At 38.4% G+C, this 16,917-nt stretch overlaps 1 protein-coding gene and 1 pseudogene across 8 annotated transcripts in view; both read right to left on the reverse strand.

Moving 5' to 3' along the window:
• SRPK1 (SRSF protein kinase 1) overlaps positions 1 to 16,917 on the reverse strand; it is a 79,018-nt gene that overhangs the window by 51,117 nt on the left and 10,984 nt on the right. The gene's annotated exons all lie outside the window — the stretch shown is intronic.
• Positions 4,774 to 5,951, reverse strand: LOC118620887 (annotated as a pseudogene).

Genomic DNA, 16,917 nt, shown 5'->3' on the forward strand with positions numbered 1-16,917 from the left:
AGGCCCACTTTCCTAAGTAAAAATAGTGAGTCTGAATGAACATCCCCAAATTTAAGATTAAGATATCTAAAACAGACTCTCTGATTTCAAACTTGCTGCCTTTTAGAATTGGTATTAAAATTTGATTGTAAGGAGAACTACAATTGTGAAAAATTTGCAAAGCAGTGAAATATAAGTAATAAAAACCAGACAAGAAAATGCTGGAATATAAGAATTCTATAAGTATCATGAGAGTAGTAATGTTAAAAATTATTTTCTAAAGTTTTGAAACATTATTTTGAAGCAAATATATTTGTAAAGAATTTCATAATTCCCTGATATATTTCTTTTATTGATCATTTGTTTTTATTTATAAAACTGAACATTAGGTATTAATCTCAGTTAAATGGTTCAAAACTGAATTATAAATGGCGTCACAATGTGAAATACTATGTCTCACTCTGACATGAACTGGTAGAAAAGAAAATCCTTTTATTCTAAGTAGATAGAGAAACAGATTACCTAAAGCAACATTTTTTAAAAATCTCATTCTTAAAAATTTCATTTAAAACATAATTTATATCTAAGTATTAATTTTTAATCCTTCATTTTTTTTCTTTTTAAATTTTTATTTATTTTTTTATCCTCACCCGAGGACATTTTTGCGTTCATCTTCAGATAGAGTGGGAGAGAGGGAGAGAGAGAAATATCATCAATGTGAGAGAGAGGCATCGAGTGCCTGTCACCCACATGAACCAACGGGGCTGGGAACAAACTGCAACCGAGTTATGTGCCCTTAGCAGAAACCGAACCTGGGTCTCTCTGGTCTGCAGGCTGATGCTCTAACCGCTGAGCCAAACCGGCCAGGGCTAATCCTTCGTTTTCACAGCCCATATTTACCAGTAAGTTCTGGAGAATGAGTGTAGCGGAGGTAAATTTATTAAGATCTCTCATATCTTTATTTTATCCTCATCCTTGACTGCCAATCTGGGTATAAAATAAATTGCTCTGTTGTCTTCTAGCTTTCTCTGGTGCTGTTGAGAAATCTAATCAATGCCTTCTGATTTCTCAGCCTTGAAAAAAGCTTTTTCTTTCTCTCCCCAATCTTCTCTTTAATACCCATTTTCTGAAATTTCCTGAATGGCTTTTAAAAAATCCATCTTGATAAGTACTTTCTATTTACTTGCAAACTAAAGATGCATTCAATTCTGACAAAATTTGTTTTTCACTGAAAACTTAATCCCCTTCATTTTGTCTATTCTCTCTGGAACTCTCTCTCAGATACTGGACCTGCACCCTCTGTCCTACTTCATTGATTTCTTATGTTTTCTCTTACTTTCTATCTCTTTAGTTGTTTTGTTTGTTTTTGGTTTACTTTCTTCTTCTTTTTTTTTTATCCTCACCCGAGGACATTTTTGCATTTCTCTTCAGATAGAACGAGAGGGAGAGAGGGAGGAAGCGAGAGAGAGAGAAACATCATCGATGTGAGAGAGACACATCGACTAGCTGCCACCCACACAACCCCAACCGGAGCCGGGGACAAATTGCAACTGAGGTACGTGCCCTTAGCGGGAACTGAACCCAGATCTCTCTGGACCACGGGCGGATGCTCTAACCACTGAGCAAAACCGGCCAGGGCTTGATTTACTTTCTAGATTGATCTTCCTAACTTGTGTTGTCTTTTAAATTTCTAGCATATTTTTAATTTCCTACAACGTTTTTTTTGCTCTTGAATATTCGTACTTTACCGACTTCTACACTGTTCTGATGATGTACTGTCTTCTTGTATCTTAAGGATACAATTTAGTTTTAAGTTTCCTTCTCATACTTCTTTGTTTTGGCTTTCTGAAATTACCCACGTTTTACTAATGCTACATTTTACTTTTACATAAGATGTCCATCAAGAAACATCAAACGACTGAAAAAGGCCTTTGTCAAAAAAGACAAAAAGAAAAATTTTGAGGAAAGAAAGTTAATATTAGACAATGAGAGTGATAAGATGATGTGATTAAAGAATTCCAAATCACTGCAACTTTGATGGGTGTTATAAGTAGCATTAAAAAAAAAAAAAGTCATGCCCTGGCCAGTTTGGCTCAGCGGTTAGAGCATTGGCCTGCGGTCCAGAGAGTCCCGGGTTCGGTTCCTGCTAAGGGCACGTACCTCGGTTGCAGTTTGTCCCCGGCCCTGGTTGGTCGTGCGGGTGGCAGCCACTCGATGTGTCCCTTTCACGTCTATGTTTCTCTCTCTCTGTTCCTCTCTCTCCCTCCCATTCTACCTGAACAAAAAATGGAAAAATGTCCTCGAGTGAGGGAAAAAAAAAAAAAAAAAAATCAATGCTATAGAAAGAAATTTCAATGTATTAACATTAGGCACTAAAAACTATTCTTCCTTGAACAAAAAAAGGAGTTCTAAAATAATTTCAGTCTATGCCTTTAAACTCTTCATACCTATTTAATGTCTCAAGTATTTGCTATCCATGTTCAGACAAAAAAATTGCCAGTACTTTAAAGCTTTCAAAGCGTATCAAATTTAACTCAGTAATATTCTACAAAATCTAATATAAACTGAAATGGACAACATGTCAAATTTTAACAGCAATATGCTTTCAAAGGAGTCAAATAATTAATCTGACCAAAACACCAGTAATGTAAGAAACAGGAATATACTTGGCTAGGGCACAGAACAGAACCAAAGCAAAAGTCTGGGAGGAAGGCAGAAAGCAGTGTAAAAGGTTGACAGTGTTACTGTTCTTCTATTTCTACCATATAGACTTGACATAGAAACTATAGTGTGAACAGAGAGATGATAAAAACCAAACTCAAGCATTTCCTCTTATTTCTAAAGACCTTTCAACTCAAATTCCATTTTTGATATAATCCTCATTCCTAACTTTACATCCTTTACCTCAATCACCGAAGAGTATACTACTTGTGAGTTTCCACTCATATATTTCATAAATTTATATATTCAAATTAATTACATGATCACCCTCATTTAAAAAGGAAAAAAGTCGATTACTGACTTATTGCTTTATAACCTACTAGTGGATTGAATCTGAGAAACACTGTCCTAGAAATTATTTAGTGAGATATAATTCACATGACATAAATTCCCCAATATAAAGCGTGTAATTCAGTGGTTTTAGTATATTCACAGAGTTGTACAACCATACCACAGTCTAAACTGAGAACATTTTCATCACCCCCATGAAAGGCCCAAACCTACCAGCAGTTCAATCACCCTTCCCCCAAACTCTGGAAACCACTAATCTACTTCCTATTTATATGACCTTGCCTATTCTGGACATTTCATATAAATGGAATCACAAAATAAGTGGTTTGTTGACACTGACTTCTTTCACTTAGCATAATGTTTTCGAGATTCACTCATTTTTGTAGGATGTATCAGTAGTTCATTCCTTTTTATGGCTCAATAATATTCCATTATATGAATATATTACATTTTATCCATTCATCAGTTTTGATGGACATTTGGGTTTACTTTTTTTGGCTATTATGAATCATCCTGCTATGAATTCCCTAGAAGAAGCATGCGCAATCATGTTTGTAATAACAAAACAAAACAAAACAAAAACCAAGAAACAACCAAATGTCCATTAAAAGAAGAATGAATAAGTTACAGTAGTCTGACACAATGAAATATTATACCCAACAGTGAAAATGAGCAAGTGACATACATCAGCATGAATGAATTGCACAAACATAAGTAGAAGTAAAAACAGTAAGTTGCAGAATATATACAATATATCACTCCAAATTATAAAAACATACAAAATGGCCAATATAGTTAAATTATAAAGAAATACAGAACTGCAAGTAGATAAATAATTCATGGAGATCTAATACAAGGTACACTGATTACAAACAAAACTGTATTACAAATATTAAATTTTCTAAGAGATTGGATCTTAATTGGTCCTACCACTAGAAGAAATGCTAATTATATGCCCCAACAGAGATGTTAACTATTGGCTACAATGGCAATCGTAATATAAATGCATCAAATTAGTATGTTGCACACTTTAAACTTACAATTATTATATGTCAATTATATCTCAAAAAAGCTGAGAAAAACATCAAAAATTCTATAAGGGAATCTATAATATAGGTATATGATCAAGGAGGAATACACTATATGTCTCATGTATGATAATTAGATTTTATTTCTTAAGTGGAGTAGAAGCTATCATTTACTTATTTTATTATTCATCATCTTATTATTTATTCTTTTATGTATATCTCAAATCTTTTATTTTAAAATACTGGCTATGATTACTTTCAGGTTCAAGTATGAATTCAATACATGGCTTGTACTGATATTTTGGCTTGTCAAGATTTTGCTAAAACATATCCCACAACTGGGAATCTTACTAACCTTATCCATTAAGTTTATCAGTTAATCATGTCATTATCATAAAAGACAGATGGAGGTGGGGAAGAGACCCCACAGAAGATTCAACTGCATGCTTTAATTCATGAAAAAATCTGTACCTGCACAAAAAGTTGCTTTAAGTTACTTCTCTGTTTTATGGAGAATAAACAGTTCAAATAAATAAAAAGTGTAGAGAATTTAAATAACAAACAAGCTTAATCTAAACACATATTTGTATGTATAACTTTATATCCATTCTTTCCAAACACATTAAAAAAACCCCAAAAAACAAAACCACCCCCCCAAATTGGGCAAACTATATAATAAAATGGACAAGCCTCTTCCAAAACAATTTTTTTTTTTGGGGGGGTACAGTGAACTTTATTGATGGTACATGACAAAGTAGGGCTTCCCTAAGCCCCTCCCCTTCAGGGGGTCTGGGATGGAAACTTGAGGTCAGGAGATCTCAGTGTGTTGAGGGATCAGTTTGGGACAAGGACTCCCCAGCAGCTGAGGGCCTCTCTTCTCCTCGCTGGGGCTGGTGGTCCAAGGGGCTCTTACTCCTTAGAGGCCATGTGGATCATGAGGTCCACCACCCTGTTGCTGTAGCCGAATTCATTGTCATACCAGGAAACAAGCTTGACAAAGTGGTCACTGAGGGCAATGCCAGCCCCAGCATCGACGGTGGAGGAGTGGGTGTCACTGTTAAAGTCGCAGGAGACAACCTGGTCCTCGGTATAGCCCAGGATGCCCTTGAGGGGGCCCTCTGATGCCTGCTTCACTACCTTCTTGATATCATCGTATTTGGCAGCTTTCTCCAGGCGGCAGGTCAGATCCACAACAGACACATTGGGGGTGGGGACACGGAAGGCCATGCCAGTTAGCTTCCCGTTCAGCTCAGGGATGACCTTGCCAACAGCCTTGGCAGCGCCGGTAGAAGCAGGGATGATGTTCTGGGCAGCTCCTCGGCCATCACGCCACAGCTTCCCAGAGGGGCCATCCATGGTCTTCTGGGTGGCAGTGATGGCGTGGACCGTGGTCATGAGTTCTTCCACGATGCCAAAGTTATCTTGGATGACCTTGGCCAGGGGGGCCAAGCAGTTGGTGGTGCAGGAGGCATTGCGGACAATCTTGAGGGAGTTGTCATACTTGTCATAGTTCACGCCCATCACAAACATGGGGGCATCCGCAGAAGGGGCAGAGATGATGACCCTCTTGGCTCCACCCTTCAAGTGAGCCCCAGCCTTCTCCATGGTAGTGAAGACACCGGTGGACTCCACAACATACTAAGCACCAGCATCACCCCAATTGATGTTGGCGGGATCTTGCTCCTGAAAGATGGAGATGGATTTCCCACTGATGACAAGCTTCCCGTTCTCAGCCTTGACTGTGCCTTTGAACTTGCCATGATTAGACTTATACTGGAACATGTAGACCATGTAGTTGAGGTCAATAAAGGGGTCACTGACGGCGACAATATCTACTTTGCCAGAGTTAAAAGCAGCCCTGGTGACCAGACGCCCAATACGGCCAAATCCATTCACTCCGACCCTCACCATCGTGTCTCAGGGCTGAGGCTGCTGGCACTGCTCAGGAAGACGCGGCTGTCTGACGAATTGGAGGAGCAGAGAGCCCAAAACAATTTAAAAAAAAATCCCACATGGGTCCGTCTAGCTGGTGTGGCTCGGTGAATTGAGCATCGTCCTATGGACTGAGAGATTCTGGTTCAATTCCTGGTCAGGGCACATGCCCAGGTTGTGGACTCGTAGGGGGCATGCAGGAGGCAGCCGATCGATGTTTCTCTCTCACATCGATGTTTTTCTCTCTCTCTAAAAAATAAAATAAAAAATAAAAATCCCACAAGTATATGTCATGGAGATTAAAAAATGGAAGACCGCCCGGCTGGTGAGGCTCAGTGGTTGAGCATCGACCCATGCACCAAGAGGTCACCGGTTCGATTCCCGGTCAGGGCACATGTCCAGAATGTGGGGCTGACACTCTACCGCTGAGCCAAACCAGCCAAGGCCACAGGGTCTTCTTGAATACTCCCATCAAAATGTTTAACTGAAATCCAGTTTAAAGGAAATACAAGAGAGAGGAAGAACAAGTTAACGAATACCATGAAGATACAGACAGATCCAGAGTGTGGGATATTTCACTTCCTACATGCTTCCCACTGGGGATGGAGCCTGGGCATGTGCCCTGACCAGGAATTGAACCAGCAACCTCTGGGTGCACAGGATGATGCCCAACCAACTGAGCCACACTGACCAGGGTTGTTGACTTCATTTTTATGGTTCTCCTAGGGCCTGTCATCTATTCTTCACCTAATTCTTCTGGTTCCACCAAATGAATGGGTGCTTCACCCTGGAGCTTGCTTCTTAATGCTGAACAACACTGTTGCAGCTGGTTATTCTTGCAAACACTTCCATCATCTGAGTCCAGTTTTTCTGGCCAGAGGAATAGCAACTAACATATTAAAAGCATGAGGCAGGGCATTAGAAGCCTTTTAAAAATTCCTCAGTCTGCGTTAGTACTCAGAATTCAAATCTAAAAACTAACTTTTAAATTTTCGGTCAAAGTTAAAATCCTCACCTTAGAGGTAGTTGTTTTAACAGTATTAAAATGGCTAACAAGAGTGAGAAAAGCTCTATAATAAAGGAAATGCAATATTAAGACCATTTACCCTCTTAACATTTGAAAAAAATTAAAGATAACAAAATTTAAAAAGCTAACAATATAAAAAAGCATATACTCATAACCATAGTATATGAGTAAACTGGTTTAATATTTTGAGGACATTCTGCAGTTTAGATCAAATGGTAAGGTATTAAAATAGGTATAACATTTGGCCAGAAATTCTATTATTCGAAATCTATCCTACTGAAATATTTGCATAAAAGCAAAATATAAATAAAATATGTTCAAGAATATATATTTTAGCTCTATTAGTAATACTATAAAATTGGAGATAATTTAAAGGTCAATATTTAAATAAATTATACCAAAATCAAATTAAGAATATTGGGAAAGATTTACATGTAAACTCAGGAGACATCCACAACAAACATGTAGAAATAGTTTAAAATAATTTTTATGGGAGAAGAAACAATCCATATACTGTGTTTGTATTTATTTATTTATTTATTTATTTATTTATTTATCAATCCTCACCTGAAGATATTTTTACATTAATCTTCAGATAGAGTTGGAGGGAGAGAGAGAGAAATATCGATGAGAGAGACACATTGATTGGCTGCCATTTGCACAACCCCAACTGGGGCGGGGACAAACTAGAACCTAGTACGTGCCCGTGGACTCTTTGGTCCACAGGCTATGCTCTTACAGCTGAGCCATACCAGTCAGGGCTACTATGTTTTTAAGTACATAGAAAGTATACAATGCCTGTGACTTCTCAAGGGCATGTGCATGGGGGTTGAAACTTCTGTTTTAATCTTTATATACTTCTCTGTATTTTATGGGAAAAACAAAACAAAAAAAACATAATACTCCCCCTTCCATGCCCCAGAAATAAATGTAAAGCCTAAAACTCTAAAACTTTGAGACCAAACTTAAGAAAATAATCTTCACAACCTTAGGGTACACAAACATTTCCTAAAACACACAAAAAACACAGATAGAAGAAAAAAAATAAACTGGATTTTGATTCTAGGTCAAGGGCATATACCTTGCTTGCAGGATCGGTCCCCGGCCCTGGTTAGGGTCATGTGGGAGGCAACCAATCGATGTGCCTTTCCCACATCGGTGTTTCTCTCTCTCTGCCCCTCCCTCCCACTCTATATAAAAGTCAATGGAAAAATATCCTTGTGTGACGATTAAAAATAAATAAACAACTCCAGCAACCTGGCTCACACTGGTAACCCTGCCCTGGTGACTCCCCATCCTACCCCCCCAACTTTCAGGCCCACCCAAGCTGTTGCCGCTTGCTTAACCATAGGATTGGCCTGTCTTGGATCCTGCTTCAAGTTTTTCTAAATTCTTTCAAACGAGCAGCATCTGGTCTCAGCTAGCCCCATACCTCTCGTTAAGTAATACACTGAAACAAACACAGGGAGGCAGCCAAAATGAAGAGACAAAGAAACAGGTCCCAAATGAAAGAACAGAACAAAACCCCAAGAAAAGAACTAAGCGAAATGGAGATAAGCAACCTAACAGATGCTGAGTTCAAAATACTGCTTATAAGGATGCTCAATGAACTTAGTGAGAACCTCAGTGAACTTAGTGAGGACCTCAAGAGCATAAAAAAGGATCAGTCAGAAATCATAGATGCACAGTTAGAATTGAAGGAGGCATTAACTGAAATAAAGAATAATTTACACAGCTTCAATAATAGAGTACATAAATCCAAGGAGCAAACCATCGATTTGGAATATAAGAAAGCAAAAAATGCCCAATTGGAACAGCAAAAAGAAAAAAGAATAAAGAATAAAAAAAAAAAATGAGGATAGTGTAAGGAGCCTCTGGGACAACTTAAAGCGTGAAAACATTCGCATCTTGGGGGTGCCAGAAGGAGAAGAGAGAGAACAAGAAATCGAAAACCTGTTTGAAACAATACTGGCAGAAAACTTTCCAAACTTGGTGAAGGAAACAGACATACAAGTCCAGGAAGCACAGAGAGTCCCAAACAAGATGAACCCCAAGAGGCCCACACCAAGACACATCATCATCAAAATGCAAAAGGTTCAAGACAAAAAGAGAATCTTAAAAGCAGCAAGAAAAAGGTAGCTAGTTACCTACAAGGGAGTTCCCATAAGGTTGTCAGCTGATTTCTCAAAAGCAACTTTGCAGGCCAGAAGGGAGTGGCAAGAAATATTCAGTGATGAAAAGCAAGAATCTACAACCAAGATTACTCTATCCTGCAAAGCTGTCATTTAGAATCGATGGCCATATAGTTTCCCAGACAAGAAAAAGTTAAAGGAGTTCATCACCACCAAACCGTTATTATATGAAATGATGAAGGGTCTTTTTGAAGAAAAAGATAAAATATATGAACAAACAAAATGGCAATGAATACATATCTGTTGACAATTGAATCTACAAACAAAATGAACAGGCAGAACAGAAACATTCTCATAGATACAGAGAACATTTTGTTGGTTGCCATTTGGGAGGGGGATTGGGGGAATGGGTGAAAAAGGTGAAGAGATTAAGAAGTATAAATTCATTGCTAGACTGACAAACCTCAAAGGTAAAGGGGTGGTGGTGGGGGGATAAACCAAAGAACTTATATGCATAACCAATGGACACAGACAATAGTGTGGGAAAAGGTGGGAGGGGGGTGGGAGTGGGGAGGAAGGGGTCAATGGAGGAAAAATGTGGAATATCTGTAATACATTTTACATTCAACAATAAAGATTTAAAATAAATAAATAAACAAATAAAATAAAATAAAAACCCCTTGTCAAAATAAAAAAAAACCTATGTTTTATAAAAAGATACACTTAGGATACAAAAAATGCAATATATATATCTGACAAAGGACTTGTATCTGGCATATAAGAAACTTTTATAACGCAATAACAAGACAAACAGCCCAAAAATACATGGGCAAAAATTTTGGATATTTCAGACATACAAATAGACAGTAAGCATGTCCAGCATTTAGTCATCAAGGAAGAAGTTAATTTAAAAATTAAAAGTGAATAACTGTTATGAACAATTCATGCCAACAAACTGGACAATCTGGAGGAAACGGATAAATTTCTAGAAACATACCATCTTACAAAACTGAATCAGGAAGAATCAGAGAATCTGAATAAACAGATTATAGCAAGTGAAATTGAAGCAGTAATAAAAGAACTCCCAACAAACAAAAGTCCTGGATCAGAATGTTTGAATTTTACCAAACATTCAAAATGGAACTAATACCTATCCTAATCAAATTATTCCAAAAAATTCAAGTGGACGGAAGACACCCACTTCCCTCCAGCTCATTTTACAAGGCCAGCATTACACTAATTCCAAAACCAGATAAAAACACTACAAAGAAAGAAAATTATAGCCCGGCCGGTGTGGCTCACTGGTTGAGCATCGACCCATGCACCAAGAGGTTGTGGGCCCAATCCCCAGTGGGGGGCATGCAGGAGGCAGCCAACTGATGTTCTCTCTTATCAATGTTTCTGTCTCTTCCTTCCTCTCTCTCTAAAATCAATAAAAAAAAAAATTTTTTTTTTAAAAAAAAAGAAAATTATAGGTCAATATCCCTGATGCACATAGACATTAAAAATCCTCAACAAAATATTAGCAAACTGGGATCCAGCAATACATTAAAAAGATCATATACCATGATCAAGTGGGATTTATTCTGGGAATGCAAGGTTGGCACAATATCAGCAAGTCAATAAACATGATACACTACATAAATAAAATGAAGGATAAAAACCACATGATCACATCAACAGATGCAGAAAAAGCATCTGATAAAATCCAGCACCTATTTGTGATAAAAACTCTCAGCAAAGTGGGAATAAAGGGAACATACCTCAACATAATAAAGGCCATGTATACCCCTGACCGGTATGGCTCAGCGGTTAGAGTGATAGTCCGCAGACCAAGGAGTCCTGAGTTCGATTCCAGCCTAGGGCACAAACCTCGGTTGCAGTTAGTCCCTGGCCCCAAGTGGGGTCATGTGGGTGGCAACCAATGAATGTGTCTCTCTAACATCAATCTTTCTCTCTTTCTCCCCCCTACAGCTCTGTCTGAAGAAGAAGAAAAAAAAAGGCCATGTATGACAAACCTACAGCTAACATCATACTCAATTGGCAAAAACTACAAGTGTTTCCTTTAAGACAGGGAACAAGACAGGGATGTCTACTTTCACCACTCTTATTCAACATAGTACTGGAAGTCCTAGCCACAGCAATCAGACAAGAAGAAATAAAAGGCATCCAAATTGGAAAGGAAGAAGTAAAACTGTCATTGTTTGCAGATGACATAATACTGTATTCAGAGAACCTTACCAAAACTACTAGATCTGATCAATGAATTCAGTCAAGTAGCAGAACACAAAATAAATATACAGAAATTATTTGCATTTCTATTTTTTTTAAATCCTCACTTGACATTTTTTCATTTTTTGTTCAGATAGAGCAGGAGGGAGAGACAGACAGACAGACAGACAGACATCGATGTGAAAGGGACACATCGAGTGGCTGCCACCTGCACGACCCAACCAGGGCCGGGGACAAATTGCAACGGAGGTACTTGCCCTTAGCGGGAACCGAAACCGGGTCTCTCTGGACCGCAGGCCGACACTCTAACCACTGAGCCAAACCAGTCAGGGCTATTTGCATTTCTATACACCAACAATGAACTATCAAAAAAAGGAAACTAAAAAAAATCCCACCTTGGCCAATTTTGCTCAGTGGTTAGAGCATCCACCTGTAGGTTCAATTCCCGGTAAATGGTATGTACCTGGGTTGAAGGTTCGATACCCAGCTCCAGTCAGGGTCATGTGGGAGGACAACCAATTAATGTTTCTCTCTCTCTGTCCCTCCCTTCTTCTTTAAAAATCAACAGAAAAATATCCTCTGGTGAGGATTGAAAAAGAGAAAAACAATCCCATTTATAATTGCATTAAAAAATACCTAGGAATAAATTTAACCAAGGCCATAAAAGACCTGTACTCAGAAATGTATAACACACTGAAGAAGACACAAATAAGTGAAGCCTATATACCATGTTCATGGATAAGAAGAATTAACATCATTAAAATGTCCATAGTTCCCAAAGCAATCTACAGATTCAACACAATTCCTATCAAGATACCAATGGCTTATTTCACAGAACCAGAACAAATATTTCAAAAATTTGTATGTAACTAGAAAAGACCCTGCATTGCAACAGCAATCTTGAGAAAGAAGAACAAAGTTAAGGAATCATGCTACCTGATATCAAACTATACTACAAAGCCATAGTAATCAAACCAGCATGGTACTGGCATTAAAAACAGACATTCAGATCAACAAAACAGAATAAAGAGCTTAGAAATAAACCCACACCTTTATATTCCATTAATATTTGACAAAGGAGGCAACAACAATGGGCTAAAGACAGCCTATTCAATAAATAGTGTTGGGAAAATTAGATACATGCACACAAAAAACAAAAACAAAACAACAACAAAAACCAGACCTTACACCACACACAAGAATAAACTCAAAATGGATTAAAGACTTATATATGGAGAAAAGGGAACCTCATGCACTGCTGGGGAATGCAAACTGGTGCAGCCACTGTGGAAAGCAGTATGGAGTTACCTCAAAAACTTTTAAATGGAACTGCCTTATGACCTAACAATCCCACTTCTGGAACTTTATCCAAAGAAACCAGAAACACTAATTTGGAAGAATATACACACCCCTATGTTAATTGCAGTGTTATTTACAATAGCCAAGATTTAGAAGCAGCCCAAATGCCCATTGGTAGATGAGTGGATAAAAAAAGCTGTGCTACATTTACACAATGGAATACTACTCAGCTGTAAAAAAGGAATTCTTACCCTTTGTGGCAGCATAGATGGACTTGGAGAACATTATGCTAAGTGAAATAAGCCAGTCAGAGAAAAACAAGTACCATATGATTTCTCTCATATATGTGGAATCTAACAAACAAAATAAACTAACAAGCAAAATAGTGACAGACTGATAGAGAATATAGGCTGATGGCTGTCAGGGGACAAGAAATTGGTTGGGGAAGTGAGGGGGGGGGGTGACAGAAGGATTGAGCAAAAAAGAAAAAAAAAAGAAAGTAAAAACTCACAGACATGGACAACAGTGTGGTGACTGATAGGCTGATAGGCATAGTGACATTAACAACTAATAATAAAATAGAACAATTATAACAATATACTGTAATAAAAGCCATGTAAATGGCTTTGGGGCCATTATTAAGTAAAATAAGGGTAACTTGAACATAAGCACTGCGATGCCAGAACAGTCGATCTGATAACTGATATGGCTACTAAGCGACTCATGGGCAGGTAGCAGATATGGTGTGGATACGATTCATATCCTGGGCTGGATGGAAGAGATGGTGTGAGATTTCATCATGCTACTCAGAATAGCACCAATTTAAAATTTATCAATTGTTTATTTCTGGAATTCACATTTAATATTTTCAGACTATGGTTGATCACAGGTAACTGAAACTGCAGAAAACAAAATTGCAAATAAAGGGAAACTACTATATTCCCTTCCATTTTTAATAATTAAAGCTATCCTTGGATTAATCCAAAGCCAAGGAACTAAGATTTTCCTTATTGAGAGTTCTTTTTTTTTTTTTTTTTTATCCTCACTCGAGGATATTTTTCCATTTTTTGTACAGATAGAGTGGGAGGGAGAGAGAGTGAGAAACATCGACGTGAAGGGACACATCAAGTGGCTGCCACCCGCACGACCAACCAGGGCTGGGGACAAACTGCAACCGAAGTATGTGCCCTTAGCGGGAACCAAACCCGGGTCTCTCCGGACCGCAGGCCGACGCTCTAACCGCTGGGCCAAACTGGCCAGGGCTTATTGAGAGTTCTTAACGTCAGGCCTGCAGCAAACTAATAGCTCTTCATAACAAGAGGCCTTGGAATGGAGAATACATCAGCAGCAGATTAGGAGAAAATCTATTTCCTATTTTAATAATTATACTGTGGTTATATAAGTGAATGCCCTTGTTCTAAGGGAATATGCAAAGTATTTAGGGAGTAAAGGGGCACACTGTCTATAACTTACTTTCAAATAGATCACAAACGAAGGTTTTTTCAGGCATTCACATTTTCCATTTATATGACTTAGCTGGCAACACAAACTTTTGTAGTCTGCTTATTTTCTGGAAGGCTCACCCACCTTTATGATAAACAGCCACTAGATGGCAGTCTGTGATCTCCCAATCCCAGCAGTCTAGGTTTCCACAGGCAGCATTTTAGACTCAATTATACTTAAAAACAAAAACTGGCCATCTTGAATAAAACACCAACATTAGGCAACCACTACATTCAAAACAGACGTTTTCACAATGGCCTACAAGGCCATACATAATCTCACTTTTCACTGCCACCGAAACCCATTTCTGACCTTTCTCTCTTGAGGTCTGTGTTAGTGTTAACTTTTCAGAGAGCTTTCCTGACGTTGCTATATAAAAGGGCAGTCAGCTGCATCTCCCTTCACCCTGCTTTTTTTTCTTCAGTACCTGACATTTTATTGTCTTTCTCCCTACACTCCTAGAATGTAAGTTTCACAAGGGCAGACTTTATTTTGCTCACTGTGGTATCCCAAACGCCTAGAAAAGGGATATATACAAGGCATGCATCTTCTCATTTACAATCACTTATCATTCTTCAATTGAAGTCCATTTACCACCCCCTTACCCTCACCCCTCCTGCCAGTGGAACTAGACTATGGAGAGCCTTAAAGGTCAAGCACTGAAGTATTTTATGTGGCAGGAAGTCATCAGGGATTTAAGCAGCAAAGTGACCTTACAAAAGCAGTGCTTTAGAAAAATTCCTTTGGCAAGGAGACATCAAAATGTAACAGGACTGGAAAGCAAAGATACAGTAGAGGCAGTTACAACCAAGGTCTCTGGTGTTAGGAGACTTAGGTTTGATTGACAGCTTACTAGAGCTCCTTGACTTCTTTCTGTCTTGAGGAATGAAGAACAGTATGATCTCCCAATGCAGAGAAGGACTGGGTGATGCGTTGAATTGTGACACCCCCCCCCCCCCAAGATATACTGGAGTCCAAACCTCCAGTAACTCAGAAGGTGACTTTATTTGAAGACAGGATCTTTATAGAGGTAATCAAGTTGAGTTAATTAGAATGAGCGCTAATCCACTATGACTAGTGTCATAACGAAAAGGGGAAATTTGGACACACATTAAAACATGTATAGAGGGAAGGAAAACAGGGAGAAGACACCTTCAAGTCAATGAGAGAAACAGATCTTCCCCTCACAGTCCTCAGGAGCCAACCCTGCTGACACCTCGATTTCAGACTTCTAGCCTCCAGAGCTGTGAGATGGTGCATTTCTGTTGCTTAAGCCACCCAAGTTGTGGTACTTTGTTACAGTAACTCTAGCAAATGAATTCAGACAGGAAGAAAAGCAGATCTGTATACTTATCTTCCTTAAGAGATCATAAGCCCCTTGAGGGGAAGGACTGTTTTAAGTCATCTTTGTATCCTTCTGGAATACCTGATTCTTATGCAAAAAGTTAATAAGATATTATTTTAAGTTCTAGCACCTACACATGATGGAGCTCAGTAAATGCTAAACTTCTCCCACTACCGTTTCAATACATTTCCCCCCCCGACACATAATTACTTTTTTCTTTTTTTGCACACTGACAAACTGGACTTACTTCTGAGACATAATCCAGTAATAATCTCAACTCAGTAATCCTAAACTAGAGCGAGGGTTTGGCAATATCAAAATTAAAATGTGAATGCCTACATTTATCAGCTGTTATGTACAGATAATTAAATATAAACTATCCCTGATCTTTAAGTGACTATACTCCAAACTAGACCTAACACAGACACATATATAGGAAATATAACAGAAAAGTTAAAACCATTAGTTTGATACATGTATACTAGTAACAAATGTAACATAAAAGTCAAAGGTAAGGAAGACAGCATGAGAAAGGAAGTAGTTACCAGAGCACTTTACTCTAGCTCAGCACTGGGTTAGGCATTCAACACATCAATTTCATCCTCAGAACTTCACCATTTACAAGTAAGAAATTCAGACTCAAGGAAGTCAAATAACATTGTCCAAGTTCAACCAACAATAGTGTTGGAAGCAAACTGAAACTTGGAACTGATTCAAAAAACAAACTTTTTGGCAGACAGCATATGAAGATATACCTACAGTATATTATTCTTCCACCTAAAAACATGAGTATGAGTTACCTAATTTACTCCATTACATTCTTAATATGGCAAAGAAAAATGCAAAACACAATTCCTGTTAAATCTATTCTCAAAGGATATAGGTAGCTATAGAAAAGGAATATAAGAGTATCAAGAGAGCAAGCTCATGTATAGACAGAATCTAACATCTTATATCAAACTGCTTCGTTTAAAGGACATTCAAGAACATTCACAGGCTGAAGAGCAACAACATTAAGAGCCAAGTAAATGACAGAATACGGGTGGCTCAGAAGTTACATTAAAAAAAAAAAATTTTGGCCCTGGCCGGTTTGGTTCAGCGGTTAGAGCATCCGCCTGCGGTCCGGAGAAACCCGGGTTCGGTTCCCGCTAAGGGCATGTACCTCGGTTGCAGTTTGTCCCCGGCCCTGGTTGGTCGTGCGGGTGGCAGCCACTCGATGTGTCCCTTTCACATCGATGTTTCCCTCTCTCTCTCTTCCTCTCTCTCCCTCCCACTCTGTCTGTACAAAAAATGGAAAAATGTCCTCGGATGAGGATAAAAAAAATAAATAAATAAATAAAAATAAATTTTGTTTTAATTATTATTATTTTTTAACCTCACCCAAGGACATTTTTCCATTTTTTGTTCAGGTAGAGTGGGAGGGAGAGA

The sequence above is a fragment of the Molossus molossus genome, unplaced genomic scaffold (assembly GCF_014108415.1).
Source record: "Molossus molossus isolate mMolMol1 unplaced genomic scaffold, mMolMol1.p scaffold_m16_p_8, whole genome shotgun sequence".
NCBI classification, from domain to species: Eukaryota; Metazoa; Chordata; class Mammalia; order Chiroptera; family Molossidae; genus Molossus; species Molossus molossus.